Below are 23,158 nucleotides of genomic sequence, written 5' to 3' on the forward strand. Positions count from 1 at the left end.
TGCTCACAATACTGAAATACTGATGAAAAATTACTCCAACGTCACCAAAATTGATGCAGACGACTACAAAAAGGATCCGAGGAATGGGAAAATGACACGACAAGAACAACCATTCAAAGGAGGTACAAATGAGCTACCAGACACACTCCAAGTTGCAGAAGGCGTACGTGTCATGCTGACTAGAAACCTGGATGTTTCCAAAGGACTGGTGAACGGTTCGTTTGGTACTCTTATCAAAGTGGTAACCTCTGAACCGGCTGGATCTGCACATGTCAACATGCTTGGACTCCAAATGGATAATGAAACAGCATCAGGATCAGCTGACAACCTTGTTTATATCGAGAGATCAGAGGACAACCTGAAACAGAAAGGAGCTGTGCGCAGACAGTTTCCCATCAAGCTGGCTTTTGCATGCACTATTCACAAGGTTCAAGGCATGACAAGACATTCAGCTGTTGTCTCCCTGAAACACATTTTTGAGCCTGGCATGGCTTATGTGGCATTGAGCAGAGTCACCTCTCTCAGTGGACTGCACCTGCTGGACATGGATGAGAGTAAAATCTACGCCAACACTGAAATCACTGAAGCGCTTGAGGCCATGAGACAACTGAACCTGGATGACATGATGCCTCTTCTTCATCTCAGAGACACACTGAGCCGAACTGACACTCTGACCATTGTTCACCACAACACAGAGGGACTGCCAGCTCACATCAATGACATCAAGAGCCATCACGAACTGTGTCTTGCGGATGTTTTGTGTCTCACAGAAACCCACCTACAGGGCTCCTTTGTGGCAGACAGTCTTCAACTTCAGGGCTACAACATGTTCAGACGAAACAGACACCTGTCCTACACCAATGTTCCCCAGATGGCAAAGAAAGGTGGTGGTGGAGTTGCCATGTATGTCAGAAATCATATCCAAGTGCACGAGAAGCAGTACATACATAATGTAACTGACCTAGAGTTTGTGGCTCTGAAGATTGAAGCCCCAGTGAGAGCACTAATTGCAGCCGTGTACAGACCACCAGACTACTGTGTCGAGTCATTCCTGAAGAACCTGAGCAGCCTTGTGGACTCACTGGAGATCATGGATATTCAACCCATCATTGTCTGTGGTGATTTCAACGAGAATCTGAAGTCTGAAGAAAAAAAGCCAATACTGGAGATGTTTCAGTCCAGAGGGTTTCAACAACTCATCACTGATCCAACCACAGAGAAGAACACACTGTTGGACGTGGTTTTCATCTCTCAACCTCAGCAGCGTCTCCATTCTGGTGTGCTGAAGACCTACTACAGCTATCACAACCCGATTTACTGTGTATTGTCTTTTAACAGTTCATGAAACAGTGCGGTAAGCCATACAGGTTTAGTAAAATACAAGTGACTCATTTGATAAAATTGTATTTTCATCATGTTGTTATCACCATGTACATTCTTCAGTTTGCAATCAATAGGAAAATTCTTGAAGCATCATCTGTGTAAAAAAAAAAAAGGAAAAAAAAGTGTGTTTTGGCTTGTGCATTTACCAGGGAGGGTTTTGGGTTTTGGGTTGGTAAATGCACAAGCCAAAAGAGTTTCAGGAACCGAGGACAGCCAGTGTTTACAATACCTGTGCTACATGTGTAACAGACACTGAAAAATGAACAATAAAATAAATTAATTTCAATAAATAATATTTATCAATTAATATAATATATCCTATTAACTGTTAAATTAATAAAAAACATCAATACACATTTATATGCAACTGCTGAAAGTACATGTTCTCTGTGTTGTGTGAGCTGGGATGGTCACCTCCCCTGCCTCAGGGCAGGTGGCCTGACCAGAGATCATTCACTCTGTGTGCTTTCTGACCCCTACTCAACGTTCCCCTCTCCAACCTTTACCACACCACTTCCAAAACTGTGAGGATCAGCTGGGAACGGCCAGGACATGGTGGCTGTCAGTCTGCCATTGCCCAGGCACTGCAGCATCATCCTGTCAACAGTGGATCCACCACAACTGGGTTCCACAGAGTTCTTCTTCCTGCCTGCCCTGGTTGTTCTTTGCTGAAGAGAATGAGACTGTCGTGGTGCTGCTGGTTGCTGAAGGTATGACAGACAGTATGTGATTTATAGGCTACAAGTTCTGCACATGTTTTATGCCACAAAAACGTACAACATCTTTCTCTTCTCTTTTATCAGGAGCACCTACTTCCACCTCATCATCATCCGGCCACGTCTGACCAGAAACAACAGCATCATCAAAACCGTCAGTCTGCAGAGCCCTCACTGCTGGACCGCACATACACAAGTCATCCTGCTGCCAGCTTCTATGCCTGCTCACAACAGAGCCAAAGGTACCGCTTTGTTGTTTTGTCATTAAAAAAACTTGGATGACACTGTTGACAATGTAGGTTTACAACAATATCATGTCCACTGCCTTCTCCTTTCAGGTCTCCCCCACTTGACAGTAGAGACCGACAGGGCTGGACAGCTTTCTGGACCTTGTGATCTGTGTGACGGAGCACTGAGGGTGACAGGCTGATGATTCTCTGGCAGGTGATTACTTAAGGTAAATGATAATCAGTTAGGAAGGAAGTGTTGAACATGTGGTTTATGTCTTGGTCTTCACTTTCCAAAACATTTTTCTATCTTGTCTTGTCAGGTTCACCTCCCTCATTCTTCTGTTGATCATCTGGCAAGTGATGAGGTTCACTGCTGCACGGACACACAGCTCAGAACCACCAAGCCATCGTGCTGTCACTGACCACACATGACAGCACCATCCAATCTGTGCAGCAAGCAGCAAATGGCCAAGTCAAATTTGAACATGGGCCACTGCAGTCAGGACTGTGCCCATGTGATATATACTGTTGAGCCCATAAGGTTTTATTCTTGGCCGTCACAACATCTATCACACGTCTGCCCGTCCTGGGTGAGGGATCCCTCCTCTGTTGCTCACCCTGAGGTTCCTCCCGTTTTTTTCCCCTTGTTAAGGGTTTTCTTGGGAGTTTTTCCTCAGTCGATGTGAGGGTCTAAGGGCAGAGTGTTGTAATGCTGCTGTGTCAAGCACTTGGAGACAACGTTTTTTAGAAATGCAATACACAAATGAACCTCCTTTCCTGCAAGTGCTGTAATAAAGACAGATTCTAACTATCCCAAGGACAGTCATTCTTATATTATGTTTACCTAGTACTTTTTGTTGATACATAGATATTTCACATTACTGAAGAAAGGTGTTGTGTTTGAACAATTACTTCATATCAGTGAAACCTACACAGGTTGTTGATTTCTACTGCTATTAGACCTCAAACACATCTTTTACACTTTTGTTAAACAATTCAGGTGTTTTTCCACCAAGTCATATAATTCAGCCTCCTGCTCACATGTTCTACTTTTACCTCTCACATATTGCTCCATCTATATTACCTCTCACATATTGCTTCATCTATATTAATAATGGTTCACTATGTTTTTACAGCTGTCGGTTTTGAAAAATATTTGAGAAGACTTCAGTTTTTCAATTTCTGCATACACATCCCACACACACACAAATACACACAGTGGTTAGTTTGCAAAACCTCATGCAGTAGCAACAAGATGCAAGCAGTAGCAGCGGCAAGGGCATCAGAGCAGTGGCGATAGCAGCAGAAAGTGGCAGCAGTAGCAGTAACATAGCCAGGGATGAGCAGGTAAGATGGGGGGTTGAAATAGCCTATTTGGATGAGGACAGCATGTGAATGATCAGCTGATCGTGATTTTAAGCTGTGAGGTTCCAGTGCTTTTTGCAGCTGACTTCAAGTCTTCAACAGACTCTTCAACTGTTACATTTAATAACGCAGGATTTTCCAACATGTTCCTCTTTCATTTCAACATTTTTACTGGTTGTAGACCTTTGACACATTTTTTTTTTTTCTTTCTATTATCTAAATCAGTTCAGGTATTTTTCCACCATGTCATGTGATTCAGCCTCCTGCTGTCATGTTATACGTTTCTACTTGAGATATTGTTTAATCTATATTAGTAAGAGTTCAAAAATGTTTCCAAGCTGTCAGTTAAACTTATTTGAGTAGACTCAAGCTTTTCAATACATTCATACTATTCTTCAACAATTCAAGTAATTTCCACCCATTTCATACATCCTCCATCTTCAATCTTATACTTTTATTCTTACGATATTGTTTCATCTATATTAGTAATGGTTCAACAATGTTTTCAAGCTGTCAGTTTTATATACGAGTAGACTTCAGCCTTTCAATTTATTCATACTAATCTTCAACAATTCAAGTTGAAATCACCTATTACCTATTACAAAGCCATGGATTTTTACATTTCCCCTTAAATGACTTAAATGTTAATTTTTTCATACTAATCTTCAAAAATTCAAGTAATTTTCCAAACATTTCATACAAATTCGACATCCTTCTTATAAGTTTTACTTTTTAATATTTTCTCACCTATTTCAGATTTCAACCATTCAACTATTAAACTATAAATTTGCCGGATTTCTACATTTTTCTCAAACTTTTTATTAACATGTTTAACTTTTACCCTTCAGATATGTTGTAGTTATTTTTAGTTATTCTGCCCTTTAACGGATTGTAACTATTCTACTTTTACACTTCAGATATTGTTTCATCTATACTAGTAATGGTTCAAAAAATGTTTTCAAACTGTTTCAAATAAATTGTGCACTTTAACCTTTCAATTCATTCATACTATTCTTCACTAATTCAAGTAATTAGCACCCATTTCATACATCCTTCATCTTTCATCTTCTACTTTTACTATTCAGATATTGTTTAATCTACATTAGTAATGGTTCAAAAATGTTTTCAAACTGTCAGTTTTAAGTAAATCTGAGTAGACTTCAGACTTTCAATTTCTTCATACTGATCTTCAACAATTCAAGTAATTTCAAACCATTTCATACTCTTCATATATTATTTCATCTCTTCAAGATTTCTTCAGCAGTTTCTTAACTTAATTCAGCATAGTTTCAACAATTTATTCAGCTCATTCAGCTTCCAGCTTTCAGCATTCACCCGTATTTCCTTCAGGAAATGCATTCTCTAGTTATTCTTACTTCTTCCCTTTTTTGGCCCTTAACTACTTCTTCATACTTTCTACTATTCAAACAATTCATATATCAAAACGTGCGGCTTCTTCAGGAGATCATTGGATGTATTCAACTTTTTCATATCATTCATACTTTTCAAAATATTCAAACTTTATTGAAAAATTTTTCCCCATAGGAATACATTGAATCGGTCTTCAAACTGTTCAAATCCTCTCCTTCTTTGAACTTCAACTGCTTCAACATACTTTCACCTACAGACCTCATTCAACTTTTAAAATGTTCACAAAACTTTCAAGTATTCACGGTATATTCAACTTTTTCATATCTTCTACCATTATTGATCAGTACACTTCAACTGTTCATGATCATTTTTTGACAAAATTCAAATTTAACATGCAAGTCAATGGCACGGAATTTTCAGAGCTAGAGTGATGATGACATCAGCTAGAGTGACAGAGAGTCTAAAAATCCTCTGACACTTTGCTCTCTAACCTGTCACCACGGCCACAAATTACACTCTAGACACATAATTTCCCCCACTTTGGTAGACAAACTTGTGCTGTGTCTCACAGTGTGCTCGAAAACGCAGAGAGGCTAACAGAATTTAAACTGGGAGCCTCTAAGTGCAGCCAGTTCCCTCTCTTCCTCTCATTGACTCCCATTAAAAAGTAGGAGCAGATTTTCTGAGAAAAGCAGAAATGACCTCCTTATATTTCTTGCGACTGTGAGAAAAGTTTTTGTCCTACAAACATTTAACGCACATTGGCTCGCTCAGGAAGGTCTCCTTGCCCCGATAGTCATGACCACATTCTGGTAAGAGGTACGGTTCTCTTTTCAGAGGCTGTTGTTCGGAGCTGCACAGAGCTCAAATCTCACTGCTCTGCTCTGTGTGGTGCAGACAGAGAGAGAGAGACACACACACACACACACACACACAGACAGATAGACACACAGACACAGAGACAAACTGGCTTACAGCTCATAATCAGCCTCTAAATGAGTTCATATCTTTGAGGGGAATTTTTAAACATCTCTAATAATTTATTTCTCTTACATACATTTCAGTTTATTCTTGTAATGGAGATTTCAGGATTTGGAGCTTCTTCATGTCCTGACTTTCCTCTTTAACCCTTTACTTTGAAGGACTTGAACTTTTTCTCATTAATTCCAACAATTCAGACCATTTCTCAACCATTTAAGGACTTTCACATTTTTCATTTATGAATGTATATCTTCACACTCTTTTTTTTTTTTTTTTTTACACTTATCTTAAAACAATTCTGGCATTTGCATCCATTCCATATCATTCAGCCTCCTGCTTACAAGTTATAGACTTGAGGTATTGCTTCATCTTTATACATATTTGTTCATGCTTTCAAGCTGTTAATAATATATATATTTATTTGAGAAGACTTAAATGTTAATTTTTCATACTAACCTTCAAAAATTCAAGCAATTTTCCAAACACTTCATACAAATTCAACACCCTTCTTAAATTACTTTTTAATATTTTCTTACCTATTTCAGATTTCAACCATTCCACTGTTAAACTGTAAATATGCAGGATTTCTACATTTTCCTCAAACTTTTTATTGACATGTTTTACTTTTACCATTCAGATATGTTGTAGTTATTTTTAGTTATTCTCCCCTTTAACAGATTGTATCTATATTATTCTACTTTTACACTTCAGATATTCTTTCATCTATTAGTAATGGTTCAAAAATGTTTTCAAACTGTTTTAAATAAATCTGACTGCACTTTAACCTTTCAATTCATTCATACTATTCTTCACTAATTCAAGTAATTAGCACCCATTTCATACATCCTCCATCTTTCATCTTCTACTTTTACTATTCAGATATTGTTTAATCTACATTAGTAATGGTTCAAAAATGTTTTCAAACTGTCAGTTTTAAGTAAATCTGAGTAGACTTCAGACTTTCAATTTCTTCATACTGATCTTCAACAATTCAAGTAATTTCAAACCATTTCATACTCTTCATATATTATTTCATCTCTTCAAGATTTCTTCAGCAGTTTCTTAACTTAATTCAGCATAGTTTCAACAATCTATTCAGCTCATTCAGCTTTCAGCATTCACCCGTATTTCCTTCAGGAAATGCATTCTCTAGTTATTCTTACTTCTTCCCTTTTTTGGCCCTTAACTACTTCTTCATACTTTCTACTATTCAAACAATTCATATATCAAAACGTGCGTCTTCTTCAGGAGATCATGGGATGTATTCAACTTTTTCATATCATTCATACTTTTCAAAATATTCAAACTTTATTGAAAAATTTTTCCCCATAGGAATACATTGAATCGGTCTTCAAACTGTTCAAATCCTCTCCTTCTTTGAACTTCAACTGCTTCAACATACTTTCACCTACAGACTTCATTCCACTTTTAAAACGTTCACAAAACTTTCAAGTATTCACGGTATATTCAACTTTTTCATATCTTCTACCGTTATTGATCAGTACCCTTCAACTGTTCATGATCATTTTTTGACAAAATTCAAATTTAACATGCAAGTCAATGGCACGGAATTTTCAGAGCTAGAGTGGTGATGACATCAGCTAGAGTGACAGAGAGTCTAAAAATCCTCTGACACTTTGCTCTCTATCCTGTCACCACGGCCACAAATTTCTTTCTAGACACATAATTTTCCCCCACTTTGGTAGACAAACTTGTGCTGTGTCTCACAGTGTGCTCGAAAACGCAGAGAGGCTAACAGAATTTAAACTGGGAGCCTCTAAGTGCAGCCAGTTCCCTCTCTTCCTCTCATTGACTCACATTGTAAAGTAGGAGCAGATTTTCTGAGAAAAGCAGAAATGACCTCCTTATCTTTCCTGCGACTGTGAGAAAAGTTTTTGTCCTACAAACATTTAATGCACATTGGCTCGCTCAGGAAGGTCTCCTTGCCCCGATAGTCATGACCACATTCTGGTAAGAGGTATGGTTCTCTTTTCAGAGGCTGTTGTTCGGAGCTGCACAGAGCTCAAATCTCACTGCTCTGCTCTGTGTGGTGCAGACAGAGAGAGAGAGACACACACACACACAGACACACACACAGACACACACACACACACACACACACACACACACACACACACACACACACACACACACACACACACACACACACACACAGAGAGACACACAACCACAGAGACACACTGGCTTACAGCTCATAATCAGCCTCTAAATGAGTTCATATCTTTGATCTTTTATTTCTCTTACATTTCAGTTTATTCTTGTAATGGAGATTTCAGGATTTGGAGCTTCTTCATGTCCTGACTTTCCTCTTTAACCCTTTACTTTGAAGGACTTGAACTTTTTCTCATTAATTCCAACAATTCAGACCATTTAAGGACTTTCACATTTTTCATTTATGAATGTATATCTTCACACTCTTTTTTTAAACGTATCTTAAACAATTCTGGCATCATTCAGTCTCTTTCTTTCTTTCTTTCTTTCTTTCTACTCCCTTTCTCTTTCTTTTTACTTCATTCCTTGTTTCCTTGTTTCTACCCCATTTCTATATATACCCCAGTTCTCATAATGGATATTTCAGGATTTGGAGCTTCTTCATGTCCTGACTTTAGACTTTTCCACCTTCAATCCTTACATTTTACTTTGAAGGACTTGGACTTTTTCCTCATTAATTCCAACAATTCAGGCCATTTCTCCACCATGTAAGGAGTTTCATATTTTTCATTTATAAATTTATATTTTCACACTATTTTTTACACTTAAACAATTCTGGGATTCCCTATCATTCAGTCTCTTGCTTACAAGTTATACACTTCAGGTATTGCTTCATTTTTATACATATTTGTTCAACAAATACTTTCAAGCTCTTAATATATTTAATCATTTGAGTAGACCTATTTTTTCCACACCAATCTTCAAAAATTCAAGCAATTTTCCAACATCCTAATTTTAAGTTCTTCTTTTTAATTTTTTTCTCACCTTTTTCAGATTTCAACCATTCAACTGTTAAACTATAAAGATGCACGATTTCTACATTTTCCTCAAACTTTTTATTAACATGTTTAACTTTTACCCTTCAGATATGTTAAAGTTATTTTTAGTTATTCTGCCCTTTAACGGATTGTAACTGCTTCTATATTTTTCTACTTTTACACTTCAGATATTGTTTCATCTATATTAGTAATGGTTCAAAAAAGATTTTCTAACTGTTTTAAATAACAACAAATGCATCCATTCCATATCATTCAGCCTCCTGCTTACAAGTTATACTCTTCAGGTATTGCTTCATCTTTATTTGTTCAACAAATGATGGTTCAACAATGTTTTCAAGCCACCAGTTTTAAACTTCTTTGAGTAGACTCAAGCTTTTCAATTCATTCATACTATTCTTCATTAATTCAAGTAATACCCCCCATTTCATACATCCTCCATCTTTCATCTTCTACTTTAACTATTCAGATAGTGTTTAATCTACATTAGTAATGGTTCAAAAATGTTTTCAAACTGTCAGTTTTAAGTAAATTTGAGTAGACTTCAGACTTTCAATTTCTTCATACTGATCTTCAACAATTCAAGTAATTTCAAACCATTTCATACTCTTCATATATTGTTTCATCTCTTCAAGATTTCTTCAGCAGTTTCTTAACTTAATTCAGCATAGTTTCAACAATTTATTCAGCTCATTCAGCTTCCAGCTTCCAGCATTCACCCGTATTTCCTTCAGGAAATGCATTTTCTAGTTAGGGTGAATGCTGAAAGCATTCACACTATTGTTATTCAAATCTTTATTAGGGTGAATGCTGAAAGCATTCACACTATTGTTATTCAAATCTTTATTATTATTAGTGTGACTGCTGAAGCAGTCACACTATTGTTCTTCTGTTTGGCCATTTTCTTCCGCCTTTTTACGGTCTTCTTCTAGTCCTTCATACTTTGTGCTATTTCAACAATTCATATATCAAAACGTGCAGCTTTTTTTGAACTTTATCGGCATTACTTTTCTCTTTTTAACTATTTATACTTTTTCAAATATTTAACTTTTTCACAAAAAATCTCACATTCATCAAAGTCTCAACCTCTCTTCTTCACAACTCCACTGTAGTGTAGGGGTTAGGGTAACTGCTTGCCAACCCTAAGGTCACTGGTTCAAATCCAAGGGAAGAACTCTTGTTATGTTATGTTGAATTCTACTCTCCTCCCCCGCCTTCAATTGGTTACAGGTGTTTGTTATCTCCTTGATTACACATACCAGTTTGCAGCACATCATCACATTACAATGAATGACAACAGGTTTGAAAGCAGTGTGCTCTCTGTAGCCGAGTGGCAGAGTAAAGGTTTAGTGATCATATGGTCATGGGTTCGATTCCTGCCTCAGTCTTTTCACTTCATTGCTTGACTTTTGATTCCAATTATTCAGCTGTCATTGGACAGTCTTTGATTCCTCATAGTATAAAGCTCATTGTAACTCAGGTTCTCTGTGGCCATATGGTTAGTGCTCAGCCTGAAATTCACAGACATTTTCATTCTAAGTCATTCAAGCTTGACTCTCAAGCTTTCTTGATGTTGACAGTGTGCAGATCATTAACAGACAACAGTCTCTGCAACTGTGTGTGCACTGTGGCCTAGAGGCAGAGTGGAAGTCTAATGACCATGAGGATGTGGGTTCGATTCTGACCTTGGTCAAACATTTGTATGGTGATCACAGCTTGCACTATTTGCTAATTCTGCAACAGTGTTCAGTTGCTGTCAGCAGTCACACCATTTCCATTCTTGGAAATGCTTTTTCTAGTTATTAGTGTGAATGCTTCCAGCATTCACACTATTGTTATTCAAATCTTTATACTTATTATTATTATTAGTGTGAATGCTGGAAGCATTCACACTATTGTTATTCAAATCTTTATACTTATTATTCTTACTTCTTCCGCTCTTTTTCTGCATCTAACTAGTCCTTCATACTTTGTGCTATTTCAACAATTCATATATCAAAACGTGCAGCTTTTTCAGGACAATATTGCTATTATTTTTCTCTTTAATACTATTTATACTTTTTAAAATATTTAACTTTTTGTGCAATTTTTCTCTCATAGGAAATACATTGAAACAGTCGTCAAACTCTTCAAATCTTCTGCTTCATTCAGCCTCTAATAGCTTCAGCATACTTTCAGCTACAGACTTCATTCAACTTTTAAACTGTTCACAAACCTTTCAACTATTCAGCTATATCTCAGCTTATTGATATCTTCAACAGTTTCAGATATATGTATAGTTTTAAAATCATTAAAATTTCTGACAAAATTCAGATTTAACATGAAAGTCAATGGGACGGAATGTTCGGACGTTGGCAGTTGGTAGAGTGACAGAGGGTCTAAAAATCCTCTCACATTTTTCTCTCTATCCTGCCAGCACGGCCACAGATTACACTCTACACACATAATTTCGGGCATGCTTGTAGACAAGCTCATCCTTGATCTCTTCATGTGCTCAAAAAACCAGAGAGACGAACACAATTTAAACTGGGAGCCTCCGAGTGCAGCCATTTCCCTCTCTCCTCCCATTGACTCCCATTCAAAAGTAGGCGCTGATTTTCTAAACGTCCCAAAGTTTCCAACCTGCGACCCAATCAACAATTTTTACTCTAGAAACACCAAAGTGACATGGACGCGTTCAGCAAGGTCTTATGGTTCGGAAAATGTAAACCTTTTGCTCGTACTAAGTACAGATTTGTCGTACATTAGATCTGTTTGAGGGTGTCACAGAGCAGTTAAAGCCTATGGTTAAAGCTGCCACCATACCTTAAAGCCACCAGCCAACAGTTACATGGTAACCTCAACATGGCAACCTCACCATGGTAACCTCACCATGGCAACGTCACCATGGCAACGCACACACATTCTCTCTATTTGACTGTCTGTCGGTCACACACACAAATGGACACACACTGACCATACACACATATCCAACACACACACACACACACACACACACACACACACACACACACGGACACACACTGACCATACACACATATCCAACACACATATAATTTTTATTAGAGTAATTTGAGTGTACTTAAAATGTTAATTTTTCTTTCACCACAATCTTCAAAAATTCAAATAATTTCCAACCACCTAGATATTGTTTAATCTATATTAGTAATAGTCCAACAATGTATTCATGCTGTCATGTTTAAATATATTTGAGTAGACTTCAGCTTTTCAATTTCTTTATGCTAATCTTCAACAATTTAAATAATTTCCAATCATTTCATACAAAATAAACCTCCTTCTTACAGGTTCCATTTGTTAATCTATTTTCACTTATTACTTTAGCCATGTTAGCACTTGTTTATCTGTTTTCTGTAGCAGTGCTTTTTGCAGCTGACTGCAGACTCCTCAACTGTTAGACTTAATAATGCAGGATTTTCCAACACATTCCTCTGCCTTTTCAACATTTCTACTGCTTTTAGACTAAACACACATTTATTACACTTAAACCTAAACAATTCAGGATTTTTTCCATCACGTCATGTCAATCAGCTTCCTGCTTACATGTTCCTTCTTTTTAATCTATTCTCACTTGTTGCTTCAGCTATGTTACTGCTGGTTCATCAGTTTTCCTTGCTGTGGCTAGCTGCAGATTTCAACTCTTCAACTGTTAAACATCTTCAACATGCAGGATTTTAACATTTTCTTCTCCTTTTTTTTTTTTTTTTTACATTTCTACTGCTTTTTGTCCTTAAAAAGGCATTAATCTTCAAGTTATATATTTCAGCTTCAACGTTAGACTTTTTCAACAGTTCTTCAGCTAATTCAACTTTGTTTCAATGATTTCTTCAGCTTATTCAGCATTGCTTCAGCAATAGCGTTCAGCTGCTTACAGCATTCACACGCATTTTCTGCAGGAAATGCTTTCTTTTTCTAGTTAGGGTGAATGCTGAAAGCATTCACACTATTGTTATTCAAATCTTTATTATTATTATTATTATTATTCTGTACACTTCTTCCGTTTTTCGGTCTTTAACTACTTCTTCATACTTTCTACTATTCAAACAATTCATATATCAAAACGTGCAGCTTCTTCAGGAGATCATTGGATCCATTCAACTTTTTCATTATCATTCATACTTTTCAAAATATTCAAACTTTATTGAAATTTTTTTCCCATAGGAATACATTGAAACTGTCTTCAAACTCTTAAAATCTTCTCCTTCTTTGAACTTCAACTGCTTCAACATACTTTCACCTACAGACTTCATTCAACTTTTAAAACGTTCACAAAACTTTCAAGTATTCACGGTACATTCAACTTTTTCATATCTTCTACCATTATTGATCAGTACCCTTCAACTGTTCATGATAATTTTTTGACAAAATTCAAATTTAACATGCAAGTCAATGGCACGGAATGTTCAGAGCGAGAGTGGTGATGACATCAGCTAGAGTGACAGAGAGTCTAAAAATCCTCTGACACTTTGCTCTCTATCCTGTCACCACGGCCACAAATTTCACTCTGGACACATAATTTTCCCCCACTTTGGTAGACAAACTTGTCCTGTGTCTCACAGTGTGTTCGAAAACGCAGAGAGGCTAACAGAATTTAAACTCGGAGCCTCTAAGTGCAGCTAGTTCCCTCTCTTCCTCTCATTGACTCACATTGTAAAGTAGGAGCAGATTTTCTGAGAAAATCAGAAATGACCTCCTTATCTTTCCTGCGACGGTGAGAAAAGTTTTTGCCCTACAAACATTTAATGCACATTGGCTCGCTCAGGAAGGTCTCCTTGCCCCGATAGTCATGACCACATTCTGGTAAGAGGTACGGTTCTCTTTTCAGAGGCTGTTGTTCGGAGCTGCACAGAGCTCAAATCTCACTGCTCTGCTCTGTGTGGTGCAGACAGAGAGAGAGAGAGACACACACACACACACACACACACACACACACACACAGACAGAGAGACACACAACCACAGAGACACACTGGCTTACAGCTCATAATCAGCCTCTAAATGAGTTCATATCTTTGAGGGGAATTTTTAAACATCTCTAATAATTTATTTCTCTTACATACATTTCAGTTTATTCTTGTAATGGAGATTTCAGGATTTGGAGCTTCTTCATGTCCTGACTTTCCTCTTTAACCCTTTACTTTGAAGGACTTGAACTTTTTCTCATTAATTCCAACAATTCAGACCATTTAAGGACTTTCACATTTTTCATTTATGAATGTATATCTTCACACTCTTTTTTTAAACGTATCTTAAACAATTCTGGCATCATTCAGTCTCTTTCTTTCTTTCTTTCTTTCTTTCTTTCTACTCCCTTTCTCTTTCTTTTTACTTCATTCCTTGTTTCCTTGTTTCTACCCATTTCTATATATACCCCAGTTCTCATAATGGATATTTCAGGATTTGGAGCTTCTTCATGTCCTGACTTTAGACTTTTCCACCTTCAATCCTTACATTTTACTTTGAAGGACTTGGACTTTTTCCTCATTAATTCCAACAATTCAGGCCATTTCTCAACCATGTAAGGAGTTTCATATTTTTCATTTATAAATTTATATTTTCACACTATTTTTTACACTTAAACAATTCTGGGATTTGCATCCATTCCCTATCATTCAGTCTCTTGCTTACAAGTTATACACTTCAGGTATTGCTTCGTTTTTATACATATTTGTTCAACAAATACTTTCAAGCTCTTAATATATTTATTCATTTGAGTAGACCTATTTTTTCCACACCAATCTTCAAAAATTCAAGCAATTTTCCAACATCCTTCTTATAAGTTCTTCTTTTTAATTTTTTTCTCACCTATTTCAGATTTCAACCATTCAACTGTTAAACTATAAAGATGCAGGATTTCTACATTTTCCTCAAACTTTTTATTAACATGTTTAACTTTTACCCTTCAGATATGTTGTAGTTATTTTTAGTTATTCTGCCCTTTAACGGATTGTAACTACTTCTATATTATTCTACTTTTACACTTCAGATATTGTTTCATCTATATTAGTAATGGTTCAAAAAAAAAATTCTAACTGTTTTAAATAACAACAAATGCATCCATTCCATATCATTCAGCCTCCTGCTTACAAGTAATTTTCCAAACATTTCTTACAAATTCAACGTCCTTCTTATAAGTTTTACTTTTTAATCTTTTCTCACGTATTTCAGATTTCAACCCTTCTACTCTTACATGCTCGACTTTTAGCCTTCAGATATGATGTAGTTATTCTAACTTATCCTTCCCTTTAAAGGATTGTAACAACTTCTATGTTATTTTACTTTTATTCCTCAGATATTCTTTCATAAATTAGTAATGGTTCAACAATGTTTTCAAGCCACCAGTTTTAAACTTCTTTGAGTAGACTCAAGCTTTTCAATTCATTCATACTATTCTTCATTAATTCAAGTAATTACCACCCATTTCATACATCCTCCATCTTTCATCTTCTACTTTTACTATTCAGATATTGTTTAATCTACATTAGTAATGGTTCAAAAAATGTTTTCAAACTGTTTAAAATAAATCTGAGTGCACTTTAACCTTTCAATTCATTCATACTATTCTTCACTAATTCAAGTAATTAGCACCCATTTCATACATCCTCCATCTTTCATCTTCTACTTTTACCATTCAGATATTGTTTAATCTACATTAGTAATGGTTCAAAAATGTTTTCAAACTGTCAGTTTTAAGTAAATCTGAGTAGACTTCAGACTTTTAATTTCTTCATACTGATCTTCAACAATTCAAGTAATTTCAAACCATTTCATACTCTTCATATATTCAAGATTTCTTCAGCAGTTTCTTAACTTAATTCAGCATAGTTTCAACAATTTATTCAGCTCATTCAGCTTCCAGCTTTCAGCATTCACCCGTATTTCCTTCAGGAAATGCATTCTCTAGTTATTATTCTTACTTCTTCTTCCCTTTTTCGGTCTTCAACTACTTCTTCATACTTCATAACATTCAAACAATTCATATATCAAAACGTGCGGCTTCTTCAGGAGATCATTGGATGTATTCAACTTTTTCATATCATTCATACTTTTCAAAATATTCAAACTTTATTGAAATTTTTTTCCCATAGGAATACATTGAAACGGTCTTCAAACTCTTAAAATCTTCTCCTTCTTTGAACTTCAACTGCTTCAACATACTTTCACCTACAGACTTCATTCCACTTTTAAAACGTTCACAAAACTTTCAAGTATTCACGGTACATTCAACTTTTTCATATCTTCTACCGTTATTGATCAGTACCCTTCAACTGTTCATGATCTTTTTTTGACAAAATTCAAATTTAACATGCAAGTCAATGGCACGGAATTTTCAGACCTAGAGTGGTGATGACATCAGCTAGAGTGACAGAGGTTCAAAAAATCCTCTGACACTTTGCTCTCTAACCTGTCACCACGGCCACAAATTTCTTTCTAGACACAGAATTTTCCCCCACTTTGGTAGACAAACTTGTGCTGTGTCTGACAGTGTGCTCGAAAACGCAGAGAGACTAACAGAATTTAAACTGGGAGCCTCTAAGTGCAGCCAGTTCCCTCTCTTCCTCTCATTCACTCCCATTGAAAAGTAGGAGCAGATTTTCTGAGAAAAGCAGAAATGACCTCCTTATCTTTCCTGCGACGGTGAGAAAAGTTTTTGCCCTACAAACATTTAATGCACATTGGCTCGCTCAGGAAGGTCTCCTTGCCCCGATAGTCATGACCACATTCTGGTAAGAGGTACGGTTCTCTTTTCAGAGGCTGTTGTTCGGAGCTGCACAGAGCTCAAATCTCACTGCTCTGCTCTGTGTGGTGCAGACAGAGAGAGAGACACACACACACACACACAGACAGATAGACACACAGACACAGAGACACACTGGCTTACAGCTCATAATCAGCCTCTAAATGAGTTCATATCTTTGAGGGGAATTTTTAAACATCTCTAATAATTTATTTCTCTTACATACATTTCAGTTTATTCTTGTAATGGAGATTTCAGGATTTGGAGCTTCTTCATGTCCTGACTTTAGACTTTTCCACCTTCAATCCTTACATTTTACTTTGAACGACTTGGACTTTTTCCTCATTAATTCCAACAATTCAGGCCATTTCTCAACCATGTAAGGAGTTTCATATTTTTCATTTATAAATTTATATTTTCACACTATTTTTTACACTTAAACAATTCTGGGATTTGCATCCATTCCCTATCATTCAGTCTCTTGCTTACAAGTTATACACTTCAGGTATTGCTTCATTTTTATACATATTTGTTCAACAAATACTTTCAAGCTGTTAATATATTTATTCATTTGAGTAGACCTATTTTTTCCACACCAATCTTCAAAAATGCAAGCAATTTTCCAACATCCTTCTTATAGCCTAAGTTCTTCTTTTTAATTTTTTTCTCACCTATTTCAGATTTCAACCATTCAACTGTTAAACTATAAAGATGCAGGATTTCTACATTTTCCTCAAACTTTTTATTAACATGTTTAACTTTTACCCTTCAGATATGTTGTAGTTATTCTGCCCTTTAACGGATTGTAACTACTTCTATATTATTCTACTTTTACACTTCAGATATTGTTTCATCTATATTAGTAATGGTTCAAAAAAAAATTCTAACTGTTTTAAATAACAACAAATGCATCCATTCCATATCATTCAGCCTCCTGCTTACAAGTTATACTCTTCAGGTATTGCTTCATCTTTATTTATATTTGTTCAACAAATGCTTTCAAGCTGTTAATATATTTATTCATTTGAATAGACTGAAATCTTAATTTTTTCACACCAATCTTCAAAAATTCAAGCAATTTTCCAAACATTACATACAAATTCAACGTCCTTCTTATAAGTTTTACTTTTTAATCTTTTCTCACGTATTTCAGATTTCAACCCTTCTACTCTTACATGCTCGACTTTTAGCCTTCAGATATGATGTAGTTATTCTAACTTATCCTTACCTTTAAAGGATTGTAACAACTTCTATATTATTTTACTTTTATTCCTCAGATATTCTTTCATATATTAGTGATGGTTCAACAATGTTTTCAAGCCACCAGTTTTAAACTTGTTTGAGTAGACTCAAGCTTTTCAATTCATTCATACTATTCTTCATTAATTCAAGTAATTACCACCCATTTCATACATCCTCCATCTTTCATCTTCTACTTTTACTATTCAGATATTGTTTAATCTACATTAGTAATGGTTCAAAAATGTTTTCAAACTGTCAGTTTTAAGTAAATCTGAGTAGACTTCAGACTTTCAATTTCTTCATACTGATCTTCAACAATTCAAGTAATTTCAAACCATTACATACTCTTCATATATTGTTTAATCTCTTCAAGATTTCTTCAGCAGTTTCTTAACTTAATTCAGCATAGTTTCAACAATTTATTCAGCTCATTCAGCTTCCAGCTTCCAGCATTCACCCGTATTTCCTTCAGGAAATGCATTTTCTAGTTAGGGTGAATGCTGAAAGCATTCACACTATTGTTATTCAAATCTTTATTATTATTATTATTATTATTCTTACTTCTTCTTCCCTTTTTCGGTCTTCAACTACTTCTTCATACTTCATAACATTCATACAATTCATATATCAAAACGTGCGTCTTCTTCAGGAGATCATTGGATCCATTCAACTTTTTCATATCATTCATACTTTTCAAAATATTCAAACTTTATTGAAAAAATTTTCCCATAGGAATACATTGAAACGGTCTTCAAACTCTTCAAATCTTCTCCTTCTTTGAACTTCAACTGCTTCAACATACTTTCACCTACAGACCTCATTCAACTTTTAAAATGTTCACAAAACTTTCAAGTATTCATGTTGCATTCAACTTTTTCATATCTTCTACCATTATTGATCAGTACACTTCAACTGTTCATGATCATTTTTTGACAAAATTCAAATTTAACATGCAAGTCAATGGCACGGAATTTTCAGAGCTAGAGTGATGATGACATCAGCTAGAGTGACAGAGAGTCTAAAAATCCTCTGACGCTTTGCTCTCTAACCTGTCACCACGGCCACAAATTTCACTCTAGACACATAATTTTCCCCCACTTTGGTAGACAAACTTGTCCTGTGTCTCACAGTGTGCTCGAAAACGCAGAGAGACTAACAGAATTTAAACTGGGAGCCTCTAAGTGCAGCCAGTTCCCTCTCTTCCTCTCATTCACTCCCATTGAAAAGTAGGAGCAGATTTTCTGAGAAAAGCAGAAATGACCTCCTTATCTTTCCTGCGACTGTGAGAAAAGTTTTTGTCCTACAAACGTTTAATGCACATTGGCTCGCTCAGGAAGGTCTCCTTGCCCCGATAGTCATGACCACATTCTGATAAGAGGTGCGGTTCTCTTTTCAGAGGCTGTTGTTCGGAGCTGCACAGAGCTCAAATCTCACTGCTCTGCTCTGTGTGGTGCAGACACACAGAGAGAGAGACACACACACACACACACACAGACAGAGAGACACACACACAGACACAGCGAGACAGACACAAACACACACACACACACACACACACACACACACACACAGGCTTACAGCTCATAATCAGCCTCTAAATGAGTTCATATCTTTGAGGGGAATTTTTAAACATCTCTAATAATTTATTTCTCTTACATAGGCTACATTGCAGTTTATTCTCGTAATGGAGATTTCAGGATTAGGAGGATTTTCAGGATTTGGAGCTTCTTCATGTGCTGACTTTAGACTTTTCCACCTTCAATCCTTACATTTTACTTTGAAGGACTTTTCCCTCATTAATTCCAACAATTCAGGCCATTTCTCAACCATGTAAGGAGTTTCATATTTTTCATTCATAAATGTATATTTTCACACTATTTTTTACACTCATTTATTATTATTATTATTATTTATTAATTATTCTTGCATTTGCATCCATTCCATATCATTCAGCCTCTTGCTTACAAGTTATAGGCTACTCTTCAGGTATTGCTTCATCTTTATTTATATTTGTTCAAGAAATGCTTTCAAGCTGTTAATATATTTATTCATTTGAGTAGACTGAAATGTTAATTTTTTCACACCAATCTTCAAAAAATTTGAGTAATTTTCCAACATCCTTCTTATAAGTTCTTCTTTTTATTTTTTTTCTCACCTATTTCAGATTTCAACCATTCAACTGTTAAACTATAAAGATGCAGGATTTCTACATTTTCCTCAAACTTTTTATTAACATGTTTAACTTTTACCCTTCAGATATGTTGTAGTTATTTTTAGTTATTCTGCCCTTTAACGGATTGTAACTACTTCTATATTATTCTACTTTTACACTTCAGATATTGTTTCATCTATATTAGTAATGGTTCAAAAAAAAAATTCTAACTGTTTTAAATAACAACAAATGCATCCATTCCATATCATTCAGCCTCCTGCTTACAAGTAATTTTCCAAACATTTCTTACAAATTCAACGTCCTTCTTATAAGTTTTACTTTTTAATCTTTTCTCACGTATTTCAGATTTCAACCCTTCTACTCTTACATGCTCGACTTTTAGCCTTCAGATATGATGTAGTTATTCTAACTTATCCTTCCCTTTAAAGGATTGTAACAACTTCTATGTTATTTTACTTTTATTCCTCAGATATTCTTTCATAAATTAGTAATGGTTCAACAATGTTTTCAAGCCACCAGTTTTAAACTTCTTTGAGTAGACTCAAGCTTTTCAATTCATTCATACTATTCTTCATTAATTCAAGTAATTACCACCCATTTCATACATCCTCCATCTTTCATCTTCTACTTTTACTATTCAGATATTGTTTAATCTACATTAGTAATGGTTCAAAAAATGTTTTCAAACTGTTTAAAATAAATCTGAGTGCACTTTAACCTTTCAATTCATTCATACTATTCTTCACTAATTCAAGTAATTAGCACCCATTTCATACATCCTCCATCTTTCATCTTCTACTTTTACCATTCAGATATTGTTTAATCTACATTAGTAATGGTTCAAAAATGTTTTCAAACTGTCAGTTTTAAGTAAATCTGAGTAGACTTCAGACTTTTAATTTCTTCATACTGATCTTCAACAATTCAAGTAATTTCAAACCATTTCATACTCTTCATATATTCAAGATTTCTTCAGCAGTTTCTTAACTTAATTCAGCATAGTTTCAACAATTTATTCAGCTCATTCAGCTTCCAGCTTTCAGCATTCACCCGTATTTCCTTCAGGAAATGCATTCTCTAGTTATTATTCTTACTTCTTCTTCCCTTTTTCGGTCTTCAACTACTTCTTCATACTTCATAACATTCAAACAATTCATATATCAAAACGTGCGGCTTCTTCAGGAGATCATTGGATGTATTCAACTTTTTCATATCATTCATACTTTTCAAAATATTCAAACTTTATTGAAATTTTTTTCCCATAGGAATACATTGAAACGGTCTTCAAACTCTTAAAATCTTCTCCTTCTTTGAACTTCAACTGCTTCAACATACTTTCACCTACAGACTTCATTCCACTTTTAAAACGTTCACAAAACTTTCAAGTATTCACGGTACATTCAACTTTTTCATATCTTCTACCGTTATTGATCAGTACCCTTCAACTGTTCATGATCTTTTTTTGACAAAATTCAAATTTAACATGCAAGTCAATGGCACGGAATTTTCAGACCTAGAGTGGTGATGACATCAGCTAGAGTGACAGAGGTTCAAAAAATCCTCTGACACTTTGCTCTCTAACCTGTCACCACGGCCACAAATTTCTTTCTAGACACAGAATTTTCCCCCACTTTGGTAGACAAACTTGTGCTGTGTCTGACAGTGTGCTCGAAAACGCAGAGAGACTAACAGAATTTAAACTGGGAGCCTCTAAGTGCAGCCAGTTCCCTCTCTTCCTCTCATTCACTCCCATTGAAAAGTAGGAGCAGATTTTCTGAGAAAAGCAGAAATGACCTCCTTATCTTTCCTGCGACGGTGAGAAAAGTTTTTGCCCTACAAACATTTAATGCACATTGGCTCGCTCAGGAAGGTCTCCTTGCCCCGATAGTCATGACCACATTCTGGTAAGAGGTACGGTTCTCTTTTCAGAGGCTGTTGTTCGGAGCTGCACAGAGCTCAAATCTCACTGCTCTGCTCTGTGTGGTGCAGACAGAGAGAGAGACACACACACACACACACACAGACAGATAGACACACAGACACAGAGACACACTGGCTTACAGCTCATAATCAGCCTCTAAATGAGTTCATATCTTTGAGGGGAATTTTTAAACATCTCTAATAATTTATTTCTCTTACATACATTTCAGTTTATTCTTGTAATGGAGATTTCAGGATTTGGAGCTTCTTCATGTCCTGACTTTAGACTTTTCCACCTTCAATCCTTACATTTTACTTTGAACGACTTGGACTTTTCCTCATTAATTCCAACAATTCAGGCCATTTCTCAACCATGTAAGGAGTTTCATATTTTTCATTTATAAATTTATATTTTCACACTATTTTTTACACTTAAACAATTCTGGGATTTGCATCCATTCCCTATCATTCAGTCTCTTGCTTACAAGTTATACACTTCAGGTATTGCTTCATTTTTATACATATTTGTTCAACAAATACTTTCAAGCTGTTAATATATTTATTCATTTGAGTAGACCTATTTTTTCCACACCAATCTTCAAAAATGCAAGCAATTTTCCAACATCCTTCTTATAGCCTAAGTTCTTCTTTTTAATTTTTTTCTCACCTATTTCAGATTTCAACCATTCAACTGTTAAACTATAAAGATGCAGGATTTCTACATTTTCCTCAAACTTTTTATTAACATGTTTAACTTTTACCCTTCAGATATGTTGTAGTTATTCTGCCCTTTAACGGATTGTAACTACTTCTATATTATTCTACTTTTACACTTCAGATATTGTTTCATCTATATTAGTAATGGTTCAAAAAAAAATTCTAACTGTTTTAAATAACAACAAATGCATCCATTCCATATCATTCAGCCTCCTGCTTACAAGTTATACTCTTCAGGTATTGCTTCATCTTTATTTATATTTGTTCAACAAATGCTTTCAAGCTGTTAATATATTT

The 23,158-nt window shown here is 35.6% G+C and overlaps 1 long non-coding RNA gene across 2 annotated transcripts; it reads left to right on the forward strand.

Annotated features, from left to right (window-relative positions):
* The first annotated feature begins 1,525 nt into the window (after positions 1-1,525).
* LOC146960481 (uncharacterized) lies at positions 1,526-3,142 on the forward strand. 2 transcript variants are annotated; one of them, XR_015035439.1, is made up of 4 exons: positions 1,526-2,093; positions 2,187-2,341; positions 2,456-2,556; positions 2,650-3,142. It is a non-coding gene; the product is annotated as an uncharacterized LOC146960481 (long non-coding RNA). The 2 variants fall into 2 exon arrangements; XR_015035440.1 differs by having other exon boundaries at positions 2,459-2,556.
* The last annotated feature ends 20,016 nt before the right edge of the window (positions 3,143-23,158 follow it).

Source organism: Trachurus japonicus, unplaced genomic scaffold (assembly GCF_045865225.1).
Source record: "Trachurus japonicus isolate A0001 unplaced genomic scaffold, Traja_1.0 AP030309.1".
In the NCBI taxonomy this organism is placed as follows: Eukaryota; Metazoa; Chordata; class Actinopteri; order Carangiformes; family Carangidae; genus Trachurus; species Trachurus japonicus.